The following is a 12,681-nucleotide window of genomic DNA, read 5'->3' as shown; positions in this document are numbered from 1 at the left end:
GACTGCCTTTTTCACTGACAAAAACGAAATGAACTAAGCTATGGTGACTACGACTAAATATACTGACAATTTCGTCAACACTAAAAACTAGACTAAAACGTAAGGAAGGGACTATTGGACAACAGATCAGTATGAGCCATTTTACAATTAGTTGCATGCTGAAAATAGACGATCTACAAGTCCACTTGGACTTGTAGATTGGCTCTTTTTAGCAAGCCCTGCAGAGACTGGAGGACTCGGAGGAGGGTGTAGGCTGAAATTAATTCAGCGTTGTGGACCACTGCTGATTGGCAGTTCCACAGTCCATGTTTTGACCGGTTGACCTAGACGGATAGATGAGATTAGAGGGCTTTCAGTGACGGGCTGTGTGGATGCGGAGAAGAGGAGAGAGCGGGAATAGTAATGAACACACATTGTATAGAAGATGTACCGATTTGAAACAAATTGATGGTCTCAGGCCATCCTCATCATGGACTCCCTTAACCCATTTAGACACGAGGACGATTCTACAAAATGTCTTCTAAATCCTGACAGTTTTCTGAAAAACCCATGTTTCTATATGTCAGTGGTGCTCAAACTATTTCATGTCAAGGACTCCAAACATTGTATGTATTTGGCCTCCGACCCCCATCTGAAAATATGTTGTTCCAGGGACCCCCCCAGAAGCAAAGATTTGAGTTAAAAATGTTCGGTCTGAAAGAACATATATTCAAAGATGTGCGCCACATTTCCATGACTTTAGCAAAATAGCAGATCTGCAAGTGCCACGCTACGAGCTTGTAGATCTGCTATTTTTGCTTAAAACAACAAAGGGGGTTCCTGTCCAAAATGGGTTAAGACACTCAGGATAAGATAAGGGTGTCTATTTTTGTAATTGGACTGCTGCTCCTCGAAAACAGAAGTTGTGCTCTGCACTTTTAAAACGGTTTAGTAGCCATAAACGTCAAGACATCTAATTGCCTATTAAGTAATGGATGCCACTGGCGTCAAGACGTCTCTCCCTTGGGAATAAAAAAATAAAAATAAAAATATATATATATATATATATATATATTTTTTTTTTGCTAGAAGGCTTTCTTACCTATATTTGTAGTTGTTACGTCCCCACCAAAGACGTCCAGGTGTTATTTTTTTTACAAAAGTGTATTCTTGGCTATTTCCCCTAATATAAGCCCTCTATGGGGGTTGGGAACTCATGCTTCCTTCATGCCTGAGTGTCCAAGATGCTCCTTTACACCTGACAGGGAGGAGTTTCCCTGGTTGGACGTAGTGCGTGGAAGGAACACGTTATTCCAACCAGTTCCTTTCCCCTCCATCAGGCGCCCCGGCTGGCCAGGGGGGGGCAGTTTAGTGACCAGGATTACTGCATGTTTTTTGTGAGGGTACCTACTACCTACCCTGGGGGACACAGGGAGAACATGCAAACTCCACACAGAAAGGCCCTTTCGCCAACCCCGCCTTCGGGTATGGGCACTGATGACGTGGAGGAGGAAACACGCCGCGAGCGGGAATCGAACCCAGGACCTTCTAGCTGTGAGGCGACAGCACTACCAACTGTGCCACCCTGTTTTACTGTTTGTAATTATATCTATTAGCACAAACAAACAGTGTGAGACTGAAGGGTCCCTCCTGAGTTTTGAACTTTGACCTGGTGGAGAATAGATACGGTTGAGGTTAGATAGGCTGGAAAAAGTAGATTGATTGTATCTGTCTCGGTACCTAGGAGGGTCTGTGTGTGTGTTTATTTCATTGACTAAAACTAAGGCGAAAAATGTTCGTCGACTACATTTTTTCCACTGACGAAAACGAAATGGAAACTGAATGAAAACTAAGCTATGACGACTAAGACTAAATATACTGACAATTTCTTCAACAAATAAAAACTAGACTAAAATGTTAGGAAGGGACTAGTGGACAAGAGATTCAGTATGAGTCATTTTACACTTGGTTGCATGCTGAAAATAGCAGATCTACAAGCTCACAACGTGTAGATCGGCTATTTTCAGAAAGTGTAAAAAAAGACGGCATCAACGACCACCAAAATACATTTTAGTCGACTAAATCAACTGTAGATTTAGTCGACTAAAATCTTATGATATTTAGTCGACTAAAACTAGACCAACACTAATATATTCCTGGTGACTAAAATTTGACTGAAACTAAAATCTAAATTTGCTGCCAAAAAGAACACTGGTAAAGTACATAAGAATAGACGGCAACTACCCACTTTGCAAAAACACAGAACTAGAATATAGTACAGATCTACAAGCACATAGCGTGGCACAGAGTGCCGTGCTACGAGCTTTTAGATCTGCTCTTTTAAATGTGGCTGCTTCGTGAAAATGTGGCGTAAATCTTTGAATATATATCTTTCAGAACGTTTTAACTCAAATCTTTGCTTCTGCGGGGTTCCCTGGAACTACCATATTTTCAGATGGGGGTCGGCGACCAAATTCATATAATTTTTGGGGTCCTTGACATGAAATATTGAGAACCACTGACAAAGAAACATGAGGTTTTTCGTCGGGCCTAAATGGGTGACTGACAGAAAGACCTATTGTCCAGTCACTGTCCAGTCATCGGAGCGTTTCCTCCCTCCCTCCGTAGAGCCATCATCATGTCGTTTCATCGCCTTCTCTTCCATCACTCTCTCGCTCTCTTCCACTCTGTCACTCGCCCAATTGAGCAGAACGGCCGCGGCGTGACATCAACCATCAGGCCCCTGTCCTCATCCTTCGCCGTCCCTCCCTGCACGCACAGGACAACAATATGTCACACAATAAACCACACAATCTCCTCTGTGTGTTGCTAATTTACGCTAGTTTGATCTACTACACAATTAACACGATGGACGCCAGATCGCATCGCAACCCCTTTTGGTGTTTTAAGCATTATGTAATACTTAAGGTCTGCTATTTTTGAAAAATCATGAAAATGTGTCACAAATCTTTGAATATATATTCTTTCACAGCAAACGTTTTTAACTAAAATCTTTGCTTCTGGGGAGTCCCTGGAACAACATATTTTCAGTTGGAGGTCTGCGGCCAAATATATATAATTCTTGGGGTCCTTGACATGAAAAAGGTTGAGAACCACTGACAGAAAACTGTCAGGATTTAGAAGATATTTGTAGAATCGATGATAGGTCTAAATGGGTTCTTATGTAAATATATAATAACATAAGTACACAAACACATACTATTTGCCCTGGGTGTGCGTGTGTCTATGATGTGTGGCCATCCACGCTACTACATGTGAAGGGCACAATAATGGGTTTAAAAAGCCATGTGGTTCTGTCTGTCTGTGTGACACAGATCAGCCGAGGACACGCAGCCACCAAACAAGACAATGTCCACAAATAGAAAATATCATTCTTCCTCTCTGTCTTGAGGACACTGGTCTGCTCATTAGCCAGACAAGAAGAGAGGTCGGAGTGTAATCCTACAGCTGATATGGCACACGCACACACGCACGCACACACGCACGCACGCGCACTGCACCATGGCCTCATGTTCTCAATTGACAGCTGCAGTGTGTGTGTGTGTGTGTGTGTATATGTATGAAGGACAGTGGACGGGGGACCAATAAAAAGGCTTGCTGAAAGGGGCAGGGTATGACCTACTGCGTAGACAGACACACACACACACACACACACACACACACACACACACACACACACACACACACACACACAGACACACCTGGGCAACAGATCGAGAACTGAAGCCTGTTCTCTTTGCTGCTGAGTCAGGAAAATACTTGCAGTCCATTCTGTGCATGTGCGTGTGTGTGTGTGTATTTGTGTGTGTGTGTGTGTGTGTGTGTGTGTGTGTACGTGCATATCCATCCTTCAGTATGTGTCTCCAGTGAATGATTGACAGACAGACACATCTCACTGTGTACTCACACAGTGTGGGAGTGTCTGCATGATGTCCTTACAGTCTAGCAACACACACACACACACACACACACACACACACACACACACACACACACACACACACACACACACGCACGCCATCGTCATGTGTCTGCTGCAGCTACACAGCTGGTTTTGGGGCTAAGATTAGAAAGACAGATTGGTCTCTCTGTCTCGAGCTTAATTTATAACATAATGTCGCTTGCCTATAAAAGAACTGCTGTAGCAAGACTTTTCCATGCCATTGTCAGCAGTTGTTTTAGGCAAGCGTTCGGTCAGGTCTCAGACCCAACGGAACAACGCTGTATCATCATGATTATAGTGATACACCATGATTAGCATATCGTCATAATCGTTTCCATGTTGTTGTTGTTTTTTGTTTTTGTTTTAATTTAAAGAAATTGTGGAAATGTCAGATCTACAACCTCCTATGTGCTTATAGATCGGCTATTTACACTATTAATGTTTCATTTTTAGGCTTGTCCTGATCGGGGTCGATCACGTCATTTTGAAATGATCGGAATCGGATCGGGAGAAACAAACCGTGATCGGGACAATGCCTATAGATTCAATGTTATATCCATATGCTGATTTCAGACTGGATATTGTCTGTGATTTTGGATATTGTTCCATAAAAATGCAAATATCGGATCGGAAACGTTTAATTTTTTATAAAGTTATTAAATACGTCTGTCATTTCTGTGTACAGTTTGTCTATTCCATCTGTTCCAATGTTCAACGACAGAAACACAATTAAATCGTTAATCACAATTATTATCTCCGTGACGATTGATCGCCATGTAAAATGCCATAATCGTGGTGACAGCCCTTACTGTACTTCACTTCTGCTTTGATTAGCACAGAGCTTCTCCACTCCCACTGCTGTTAAACTAGTGTTGCTTCTACATGTTATTGCACACATGTCGTACCATATGGAGAGGTTATTGCACGTCTACTGCAGTGCAACATCATGCTAATTGACAGGTGGCAGCACGCCATATTCATAAGCGGAACGAGGACATCTTTGTGCGCGTTTCGGGTTGGCCAAACCATAGACTGTGACGTAACCATGATGCGTTGTGTGCGAAAATGCTGCTGTTTGCGACGTGTGCTTTGTGGCCGCGATACATCATCGACTTTACCTCGTTTTCAACCCAGAGTTGTGGGTCTTCGACTACTGGCCAATCACAGCGGGCCTTTCCTAGAACTGCGCTGTGCACGGAACACATCTGTCTGTCTCTGTCTCTGTGTCTGTCTCTCTGTCTCTCTCTCTCTCCATACACACCCTCTCTCTCTCTGCACACACACCCTCTCTCTCTCTCTGCACACACACCCTCACCTGCCCAGCACGGAAACAACACGGTCAGTGGCCAGAGAGGCATCGCTGTCTGCCTTCGTTCAAAATGTGTGTGTGTGTGTGTCTCTCACTTGGACACACAGTATACATCCACGGAGGAACAACAGGGACGCGTGGCATGTATAGAATACAACAAGGCAGAGGATCAGAGCTGCTGTTGCTTGTCGTATCGTGTCGGCCAGGGAAGGACGCGGAGCGAAACGCTGTTCTCGGATCAGCTGGCTGCGGGATAACACTACATGTTTATTTAGTAGCTTAGAAGTTCCTCAAACTTTGCATGCGTACACGGGCAAAGAATGTGTATATAGATATACAGTATACTACTGTGTGTGTGTGTGTGTGCCTAGAGGAAGCCTTTATGACCACGGTCATAAAATACCAACCACTTCTACACAACATCTCAGAGCTGGGCTATAGGTGCAGACTATTTGTCTTTATATTTAGCAGCCTAGGGCATACATACACACAGACTGGTTGTTAGAGGGTTCCAACAACTTGGGATGCCCAAAAATGAGGCAAAAAGGCTGGCAAAGTATTGTGCTGTCGCTGCTATAATTGGCAGCTGTCATGTATGGCGGAGACGCTGTTACTTATACCCATAGAGTACTTAACTTACATGCCTGTTGTAACACTCTGCAAATTTAACTTTAATGCACATATAAAATGTGTGTGTGTGTGTGTGTGTGGTTACATTATATAAGGTGTGTACAGTATGTGGGGGGCCTGACAATTGCTTGTATGCATATGATTACATTTCACAGAGGGTGTCTGTATGCACAATATAATGTGTGTCTAAGCATTATTATGCAACCATTTTTCATTGTGTGTGTGTGTGTGTGTGTGTGTGCACAATTGCATATGCTGTGTGGGTGTAGTCGTGCGTCCGTGTGTGTGTACGTGCGTGCGTGCGTGCGTGCGTGCGTAGTACTTCACTACTACGCACGCGGTGTAGTACAACTCTCTGTGGTATCGGGTTCTGTCCTCGCCCCCTCCCCCCCCCCCCCCCCCCCCCCCCCCGGGTGTCACACGATCTGTCAACCTGATTTTCGGTTGCCCGGGCAATGCCCTGATCTCGGGTTCGACTTGACAGTCGGCGTCCCTGCCCTAACCCCTCGACCCCTTGATCCGAGGGAAGCATCCTGATGGCTTGATGAACTGTCTGTGAAGACAATATAGTACACTAGTTTATTTATACTAGTCTGCGATGGCCTCCGGGGCCACTGGCTGTCTCTCCTCATTGTCTCTCTCTCTCTCCGTCTGTATTCATCTGACTCTGGTACATACATTTGTCTCTATTTGTGCTCAAATGGATCCCTGCCTCTTGGAGACAGGAGGTGTAATCTGTGTGTGTGTGTGTGTGTGTGTGTGTGTGTGTGTGTGTGTGTGTGTGTGTGTGTGTGTGTGTGTGTGTGTGTGTGTGTGTGTGTGTGTGTGTGTGTGTGTGTGTGTGTGTGTGTGTGTGTGTGTGTGTCTGGCCTCTCCTCTACCCTCCTTTCGCTGGTTTATCCGTCTTTGAAGTTTTGACATAATGTTAATTACACAATTCTTCTTTACACAATTGCATACATCTGTGTTAATTACATTTGGCTGCTGAGCTGCTCATTTAGTTTTTGGTGTCCAAATCGTGAATAAAAGCGGAAGTAGAGCGTTCTTCCGGGTGCTTAAAAACGCCACTGAGCAACTTCCAACGAAATGATGGTCCTTGACAGGAGAAGAACATGTGAAAAAGGGAATACCGCCAAATAGTTTGTTATGAACCCTTCTGGGCACAGACATGAGAAGAAGAAAGAATACATTGGAAGGGACATTAAGATGCATATTATGGAGACGGAAACAGACCGAGAGACAGGTGGAAATGATAGTTTAAAGTAAGGCAAATCCATCACTGAAAGATAGGAGAGAGACAGACTCACTGCTGGCAGTCCCATCGTTCTTGTCAAAGATGGCGTACCGTACACGCACTTGACGTACTGTGTGTGCATGCACGCACGCACGCACGCACACACGCACGCTCGCACACACACACATATAAATACACTCTTTCTCTCTCTTTACTACTAGCACTGATAGGAGTATAATAATTAACAAGACGTGAGATGTATTTGTTGCATAGCTGAGAAACTGATGCCATGATTGTTTTGGCAGATAGTATGTTCTTTGTTGTGATTGCTGCCGTACGTTGGGGGGCCAAATTAAAAGAGATCACTTGTGTGAGATGTGAAAGTAAAAACAATGTACAGTGAACGTGATAGATGTGTTAATCATTGGGCAGCAATGTTGTTTTTGGCAGCAACATTTGATTTTTGTTTTAGTCCTTTGAACAGTTATCATTTAGTTTTAGTCACATTTTAGTCACCCGGAATGTTTTAGTGTTAGTCTAGTCTAAAATGTATTTTGGCGGGCCTCGATGCCGTTGTAATGGCATGGTAATTTTATGACTTACTGTATACTGGATCTCTTGTCCACTAGTTAAGTCCCTTCCTATCATTTTAGTCTCGTTTTTATTTATTGACGATATTGTCGATATATTTAGTCTTAGTTTTAGTCATCATAGCTTAGTTTTTATTTAGTGTATTTCGTTTTTTTCAGTGAAAAAAGGTAGTCGACAAACATTTTTCATTTAGTTTTAGTCGACGAATTCAACACTGTATGGGCATTGGGCAGCAATAATTGGAACAGAAAAATGTAGCATTGCATTAGTTAATGCAGGGCACAGGAGTCATACACGCCTCAGCTGTCTGCTGATTACTTTTCAATCAGCCAGCACACACCAATCAGCTCATTCCCTCAACAATGGCGGTACATTTAAACATGGATGTTAAAAAGTATAGATGCCTCATTTGCCGCTGCAGTTCATTGGAGCGACGCGTGTCTCCATTGAAGGCAGGAAGTGCCGTAGGCCCGGGAAGCGCTGAAGGCACGCTGCGTCGCTGCCCCAAGTGACGTCACACATGTGACTTCTCCATTGTCTCTCGCTGTCACTCAACTGACTACTGGCCAATCACAGGGCATCCGGGACTTCATCATCACACATGCTATGCTTTGCAAGGAATCTTGGGAAAAGTGTGCCTTCAATTTTGACACACGCCTCAGAGAGGCGTCTACCTTTTATATTACAATTTAGGCCATTTATCAGACGCTCTTAATCCAGACTCAGAGCGACTTACATTAAGTACTTTAAAGTGCTATGTCTACATAAAATGCTATCTAAGGGGCTATAGGCAAGTGCTACGGGCCATGATGGAGTCTGAAGAGGTGGGTTTTCAGACTACGGCGGTAGATTGGGAGTGAGGCTGCAGTTCTGATTGTGATTGGAAGTGCATTCCATAGTTTTGGAGCCAGAAGGGAGAAGAGTTTGGGACGTCTATGTCTATGCATTTAAATACGGCTCCTTCCTGGATTTCTGCTTATCAATTGCTGCTACACACACACACACACACACTTCTGCCACAGCTCGCCACCCCAGCCTCTACTTCAGAGTCTGAAGTTAAACTGAAATTCATGTGCATGGTTTTAGTGGCTCTAAAGTTAAATTAGGTTCAATGGGTTTTATGTTAATCTGCATTCAAATTTGCAAGTTACCGGTAATCTGATTAACCGTCTTCCTGCCATTGCCGAAGCCCTTTGGCAATTGAAGCATTAATTTGATATTAACGCTTGCTGCCATTGCCGAAGCCCTTCGGCAATTGCCCTTTTATAGTGCATATGATTGATCAAGCCATAATGCTACTCACGTTAGCCGGTTAGCTAGCAGTGTTGTTAGCACTGCACTGGATCGTTCATATTAATTCACCGTCACCATAAGAATCCATTCTATCCGTTTCTTTCAATCGCCTGTATCTCCTATTCCTTGTCCCAGATGGCATTTTTGGTCAAAACAGCGTTTCTTTGACGGCACGAGCCGACGTTGTGGATGGCTAAAATGTACCGGCATTGATTCGATCATGTAAACAAAGGTTGTCTTGGCAACGTAAAGCTGGCAGGGATAAGCTCACTTCCGGTTGAGGCAAAATGTGGCTTTTCAAAATAAGAGCTCAAATTAATAAAATGCTGGCATGAATTAGGTCCTAATTTCTCAATAAATGGCAGCAGTAAAAGGGTTAATGTCTTGCTATGTGCCCGCTCTTAAATTGTACAGTATAGCCGTTTGCATAGCCATTCCCTGATTTTACTAAACATCTTGAGACATTAACCCATTTAGGCCTGACAAAAATGTAACTAATTCATTAGCAGTAACATTAGCGTTTTCTCTAGTCAGTTGATTCTTCATATCCATATGAGTGAAACGGCCTGGATGACATGTTTATTTTTCAAACACAGTTCTTATATGAGGCTGATCTAAAATCCCCCTGGATTACAATGCAAAACAAAAAGTACATGAATCCGTGGATTTGCGCCCTCTACCGATATTGACGCCAGACTTCGGTGCTCTATTGCGATAGATGCTACTCTTATTCATGCCATGCAGAGATGTCGGTTACTTGTTCCCACATGCTATCTGTTATTTAGATAGACATCCTATTTGCTATTCCACAAATGCTAAGAATGTTATTTAGACAGGTGTTAGGTTCGATGTTTTTCTGGTATCCTAGTTACTTCTTAACACTTCTTTGCACTCCGTTTATGTGAACATTCACCTTGTCATGCCATTTACTCTGATCTTGCACTTGTAAATCGTGAATGGACGATTCAGTGCCTGTTCATTTGTTTAATGCAACAGACATCAAGCTCGTTAATTTCTCACAAAATGGTGACCTGAGGACGCATCTGTGTCACCTTATAGCTTTGAACCACTTTTACCGTTATTTTAAACTTCATCTGCGGAAAAAAACCTACAAGCTCGTAGTGCGGCACTCTGTGCCGCGCTACGAGCTTGTAGATCTGCTATTTATTAAAAAAATCGTGAAAACGTGCAAATCTTTGAATATATTATATTCTTTCACAGCAAACGTTTTTTTAACTCAACTATTTGCTTCTTGGAGGTCCCTGGAACTACATATTTTGAGATGGGGGTCGGCAGCCAAATACATATCATTCTGGGGGTCCTTGACATGAAAAGATTTGAGAACCACTGACATAGAAACATACCTTTCAGATATTCCGGATTTAGAAGACGATTTGTAGAATCAGGTCTCGGGTCTTAATGTGTTTGTGTGTTAACGACTGTGCGTCTCTGTCTGTCTCTCTGTCTCCATAGGGAATGGTTACAGCGCCCGCGGACAGTCAGACACGCGTGGACAGAGTGGGCAGTGCACCCGGGACTCTCCCCTCCTCCCATTGGCAGAGAGAGCCAGGCCACAGAGCAGGAACCACAGCTCTGATTGGTCGCCAGCCAGGCCTCTATTGACCAGCAGGCCCCACCCCTCCTGGACTGAGGTAGCCCCATCTCCCCTTCTCAGGTAGGATACGGTCATGTTTATTCATGCACGCACACAGACACGCACGCACAATGCTGACCCATCAGTGTCCTTGAGTTCCTTTGATCTCACCCCCTTTCTGCTTTTCCTCCAACCTAGTAGTGACTTATATTTTCCTTTCATGTTCTCTTTTTTTATCCTTCTCTTTTCCTCTCCTTCATCTTTCCTTCTATTATTCCTTCTCTCTCTCTGCTGCCGTCGTCAGCCTCTGTGCTGAAGAAGCTCCATGTATTACATCTAAAAGGGAGATCGGTATGAATTGCACTGGACAGAAAGAACGGAGCGTTAAATATGGTTCGGGTCAGAGATTTGGCATGAGCGAAGTTGAAACCATAGTTACAGTAGGCAGGCTATACGACCATTTTCCACATTCACAATTCAGACAAATCGCAAATGTTCGCTGCAACCTAAAAACAAAAGTGGTCTCATTATTAATCTTTTGATCATTGTGCTTAAGTCAATCCCAGGTAGTTCACCCACTAGACTCCTTTCTCTGTCTCTCTATTTCAGTCTCTTTCTCTCTTAGTTTGTCTCTGCGTTTCTCTCTTTCATTCTCGCTCTCTTCCTGTATATTTCTCTCTGTCTGCATGTCTGTCTGTCTCTGTCTCTCTGAACTGTCTTACCAGAGGTAATCTAATCTACTGTAAGTGAAAGGCTCCATTGAACCTGCACTCATGATGAGTACAGGACTTGTAACAGCTCATCTCAAGACCGGGTTGGCATGATTATAATCTGGCTGTGGAGCATATTCAGTTTTTGAGGGGCGCTCGCTAGCTCCTCCTATATACAGGTTTAATGTTTGTCTTTAGTTCAAAGTCTGTTTTGTAAACGCCATTGACAATGAAGGGAAAATGTACGTCATAATGTGAAGTTTACGTCATATTGTCTCTTTATTGTTAATGGCGTTTAATGTTTATGTTGTCACCGTTTGTTTTACATCACCATTACATCACCTAATCAACATGAGTTAGACTTTAATATGTTAGCGCCCCTCACTTCACACAGGTGTGATTTTTTTCCTTCTATTGTAGGGCAAGATGGTAAACAATAATCATAGTGGTTTAAGGGTGGGGTTTGTATTTATTCATAGGATGGTTTTGTTATCACTATCATTATTTGAAACGTTGTTGATGTACTTGCATTGTTAATGATAAGATAAAGGATTCTCTCTCTCTCTCTCTTTCACTCTCTGTCTCTGTCTGTCTCTCTCTCTCTCTCTCTCTCTCTCTCTCTCTCTCTCTCTCTCTCTCTCTCTGTGTCTCTCTCCCCTAGACCGTTCCCCCGCTGTGCGTTATGCCCAGCCGTGGAAGACATTCTATTTTTATGAAAGGATATTTTGAGAGGACAGGTTTTTTCTTTAATTTTAATTAATTTCACCTGAGTGACAGAAATGGGTCTGTTTCAGTGACTACTGTAAGAGGAACAAATGAGCAGAATGACTAGCTATAGCTTTCACATCATGGTAGATAGTAATGCATTTCTGCAGCATCTGCAGTAGAGAATATAATTATGAGACAAACGATTGATAACCTCAGGCAACAACGAATGACCAGGTCCATATTTCTTTTGTGTGGCCAAATGGTTTGTGAAATGTACCCTCCAGGTTTCGCAACATTTTCAAATACAATATAATGGCCAGTTAATGTATATTTCTGTGTATGTTTCTGTTAGACATTATATTGTATATTTTACATTAAAAACTCATATCTCTGTGTCTCGATAGATTGATAGATACGGTAATACATCTATTAGGTCACTGAAGTAACTTTGTACAGTGAGAGTGAGCGCACGCACGCACGCCCACACACACACACACACACACACACACACACACTGTACATACATAATATGAGCGGACATGGAAATAGTTTTTGGATGGAATCATGCATGTGTGTGTGGACTTAGTGCTGTAGTGATGCGTGTCCAAAGCAGTCAGGACTGACAGAGACATCTTCTCTACCTCTCTCTCCCTCTCTCTTTCACCCGCC

General features: G+C 43.2%; 1 protein-coding gene across 1 annotated transcript in view; it reads left to right on the top strand.

Moving 5' to 3' along the window:
- atxn1a (ataxin 1a) overlaps positions 1-12,681 on the top strand; it is a 161,894-nt gene that overhangs the window by 34,318 nt on the left and 114,895 nt on the right. Inside the window, exon 2 of the mRNA XM_083779817.1 lies at positions 10,474-10,675. The gene's annotated coding sequence lies outside the window, so the exon portion shown is untranslated. The remainder of the gene's footprint in view (positions 1-10,473; positions 10,676-12,681) is intronic.

Source organism: Protomyctophum parallelum (assembly GCF_964188405.1).
Source record: "Protomyctophum parallelum genome assembly, chromosome: 1".
NCBI classification, from domain to species: Eukaryota; Metazoa; Chordata; class Actinopteri; order Myctophiformes; family Myctophidae; genus Protomyctophum; species Protomyctophum parallelum.
This window is presented reverse-complemented; position numbering and strand designations above follow the sequence as displayed.